The sequence below is a fragment of the Hemiscyllium ocellatum genome, chromosome 1 (genome assembly GCF_020745735.1).
Source record: "Hemiscyllium ocellatum isolate sHemOce1 chromosome 1, sHemOce1.pat.X.cur, whole genome shotgun sequence".
Classification (NCBI taxonomy): Eukaryota; Metazoa; Chordata; class Chondrichthyes; order Orectolobiformes; family Hemiscylliidae; genus Hemiscyllium; species Hemiscyllium ocellatum.
Window position 1 is genome coordinate 86,878,293 of NC_083401.1, and position 4,242 is coordinate 86,882,534.

The following is a 4,242-nucleotide window of genomic DNA, read 5'->3' on the forward strand; positions in this document are numbered from 1 at the left end:
GCAAAAACATAATAAAAAGCCACTGCCAACTGAAGAGAGTCCACTATTTTCTGCCCCTTCAAGGGTCCAGTGTGAGCCCCACGAGTCTCCATCGATCATGCAAATGTGACAACTGTGTGTAATACAGTGTGCAGATCACTGTTTGATGTGAGGGCAGGATTTGGCAGCTAGTGTTCTGCTGCACGTCGCCCCATCTTACTGACATGAGATGGCCATCAACTGGCAAAGCCCCTTCACCGAGTGACTGCACCTGGTGAGGCGGAGTAAGGATGTCCAATGTAGACATATCCCCGTTCTCCATGTCCAACCGGTCCCACTGTGTGGGAAAGTGTTCCCTGCCCTCATCTCAGAGAAAGTGAGGGGAGCAGATTCTGGAGATCAGAGTCAAAGAGTGTGGTGCTGGAAAAGCACGGCAGGGTCGACGTTTCTGGCATAAGCCCTTTCCTGATGAAGGGCTTGTGCCCAAAACATTGATTCGCCTGCTCCTCAGATGCTGCCTGACCTGCTGTGCTTTTCCAGCATCATATTCATTGACCCTGCCCCCTTCTGCCAAATATTGTTCTGAATTTGTGGAAACTCTTTTGCTCCTTCTGTGCCCAATCCAAGTCCTTTCCTGGTCCATGCCATTGGTGGGAAGATGGCAGCAGTGACTATGTATGTAAGAAGGTGAAGGGGGATGCACGAGGAGCAGGACCAATGACAAGCCCAAAAGCCAACTTACATGATAAGGATCATCTAGCTCAAGGAGAGCATACTGCTGCAGTGCCCCTCAGGATGGGTGGGGTGTGCAGGAAGCCCAGAGTTGATCAGCCCTGAGACCATTTCCTGGGGATGAGTGAGGCTCAGTCCTGATGCAGGCTCCTTATGTTCTGGGACACAGAGACAGAACTGTGCTGGATGCTGGAGCAGGAGTCTGAGAGCTACAGGAACTGGAGGCCATCCTCCCCCTAGTGGCTATGAAGGTCACTGCAATACTGGCTCCTTCCAGGGAGCAGTGAATGACTTGGAATGGCTTTCTCAGTTGTACACCCACATGTACATCAAGACACTGATCGATGCTAGCTGTATGGATCGTATAGTTCAGTTTGTTTCCCCATGATGATGTCAGTACTGCAACCTGGGCAGTAGGATTGATGACTGTAGCTGGCATCCCCCAGGTACATTCTCCCTAGCAGCTGCCATCACTCACAGATCCTGGAGCACCTTTGAATGGATGCTGTGGTTGAGGGCTCAGATACCTGACAAGGCTGGTTACTAGGGGATCAAGGGCTGCCCACTGTGACTATGGCTCATGACACCATTGAGTAAAAAATGAGGTCTGCAGATGCTGGCGATCACAGCTGAAAATGTGTTGCTGGTCAAAGCACAGCAGGCCAGGCAGCATCTCAGGAATAGGGAATTTGACGTTTCTGATGAAGGGCTTATGCTCGAAACGTCGAATTCCCTATTCCTGAGATGCTGCCTGGCCTGCTGTGCTTTGACCAGCAACACATTTTCAGCAGTCATGACACCATTGCACAGCCCCCTGATTGATGCAGAGCAAGTCTTAATGTTGCCCACGCTTGGGACCTCCACTATAGTCCAGACAAAGTTTCCTGCATCATCCTGGTGCACTTTGCACAATTGGAAAAGGCAAAGAAACCATGTCCTGGAAGCAGAGGAATCTGGATAATGGGAGAGTCATGTGTGTAGAAGGACAGGGAATTTAAGTTGAGGAAGCTGACTTTATCCACGACAGAGGAGCATCGCAGCACACAAAGCTTCATTGACACCTACTTCCAATAGAAGAGACACAAGCATTGACTCTGATATTTTTGGTCATGATGCCAAAATCCAGTTTGCATTGTGGGGTGCAGTTTGGACTCATTTCTGTTCCCTTTTCCTGCCTGTAAGTTTAAACTTGTGTTTAAACCTGTGTTTGCAGGTGTCTGATTGTCTGTCCCATAGGAAAACATCACTTGCAGACAATGAAATACTGCTCGTTTTTTACTCAATCACAGGTTGCTGCTGTCACTGGCTGGATCAGCATTCATTGCCTTTCCCGAGTAGGGGTAGGAGAAGGTGTCGGTGAACTGCCTTTTTGAGCTGCCCACAGTCCATTTGGTGTGGGTAGAGACCCACAAGGTCTTTAGGGAATGGGTTGCAGAATTTTAACTCATTGACACTGAAGGAATGATGATATATTTCCAAGTCAAGATGATAGTTGACTTAGCAGGAAACCTCCAGGTGGTGGTGGTGTTCCCATTTAGTTTCTGCCCTTGCCCTTCCAAATATTCATAGCTGTGAGTTTGGCAGGTGTTGTTTAAGGAATCTTGGTGAATTTCTGCAGTGCATCTTGTAGGTGGTATGTACTATTGCTACGGAGCATTGGTTGTGGATGAACTGAATGAAGCATCAAAGTGTTAAAGTCACCAAGAAAGATGCTTTAACAGTCAGTCAGCAGGACCAAAGAAGTTAACAGATTGTCCAGTGGGACACTCTCATTAATCATTAAACATCCACAATAAGTGGATTGCACATTGGAAATAGGCTTTCTATATCCAGCAAATGACCAGAATATGAAGAATAGTTTACATCCAACTTACACTGCTGCATGAAACAGTGAAAAACATCAATTACAAAATTGTCACTTTATGTTCCCTTAGTGGCAAGTTAGGCTGTCTCTGAACAAATCCCATACCTTGGAGTAAATGGAATTGAAGTTGATTCAACAATATATCATTAAAGCTGCAAGGTCCCAGCAGATAGCAACAGCACAAATAGACAGTAATCAAAGATAAATTAGCGAAATTGTTACAACATTTGGTTGAAATGTTTTGGTGCTGATTCTAATTGCTAACTTTGTAAGAAATTGGAGCAGGAATAAGTCATTAGGACCTTTGAGACTGCTCCAACAAGATTTCAGCTTACTTTCTGCACATCAACAACACCCTTCTACATTTTCCCATTTCCCTTCATTTCTTTAGCACTCAAAATTTTGTTGAATTCTATCTTGACTATATTCCCTGACTGAGCATTCAGTGCTTTCTGGAGTGAAGAAATGAAAAGCTTTACAATCCTTTGAGTGAAGCAATTTCTCCTCACTTCACCTCACTCCGAAATGACTGATCCCTTACTCCGAGTCTGTCATCCCCATCTTCCAGACTGCTCCCACATGGGGAAACAATTTCCTAATATCTACCTTGTCAAGCCCTTAGGAATGTTATATTTCAAACTTAGCCCAGATGTCTAATGATGAGGAGGACTCAGTAATCTCATGGAGCACATACTACTCTGATTTGAAGACTAGTGGGTTACTGGTTGAAGGCAGTTGGCTTTGGCTCTTTTCTTGACAGTTTGAGATCTGTGGATCACTTTCAATATGAAGCTCCCCATTGAATTTGTCACACTGTGTTGGTGGGGGATGAATAGATTAGATTAGATTAGATTACTTACAGTGTGGAAACAGGCCCTTCAGCCCAACAAGTCCACACCGGCCTTCCGAAGAGCAACCCACCCAGACCCATTTCCCCCTTCACCTAACACTATGGGCAATTTAGCCTGGCCAATTCACCTAAATTGCATATTTTTGGACTGTGGGAGGAAACCAGAGCACCCGGAGGAAACCTATCGCAGACATGGGGAGAATGTGCAAACTCCACACAGGAATTGAACCCAGAAATCTGGCGCTGTGAGGCAGCAGTGCTAACCACTGTGCCACCGTAGTTCAGAATAGAATCCTGACAGTGTGGAAGCAGGCCATTTGGCCCAATGAGTCCACATCAACCCTCTGGAGATCATGCATCTAAATAAGTTAGAAATTGTACCAATACTTGATAAAAGAATAAAAGATGTTAAACTGATTACTGTAGCTGGGTTGTGAAGTTTGTTTACTATTTACCGGTGTAAGTTTCATTCATTCATGCAATTTCACTGAAGTGCTGTTTTGGCAGTTAGTTTCTTAAAGCGATAATGGCCCAGTTAAAAGGTATTTAACGAGTACACACCAATTGGGGTAACTGTTTGGTGTTCTGTAATCTAGTCATGTCCTGGAGACGATTGGAAAGGGCTGACTAATACTATAATGTTTCATGGAGACTTGCTGGTGATGGTATCGTTCACAATATTGATACCTAGTCTGAGGTGCTGCACCTAAACACTGCTTCCTGTAGCAAAAGGCTGATAAGGGTTGAAGGTTTGAAAAAGCAGTAATGGCTGAAAGGGTTGTTTTAATTAGGAAGGGTGGTTTTAATTTGGTCTATC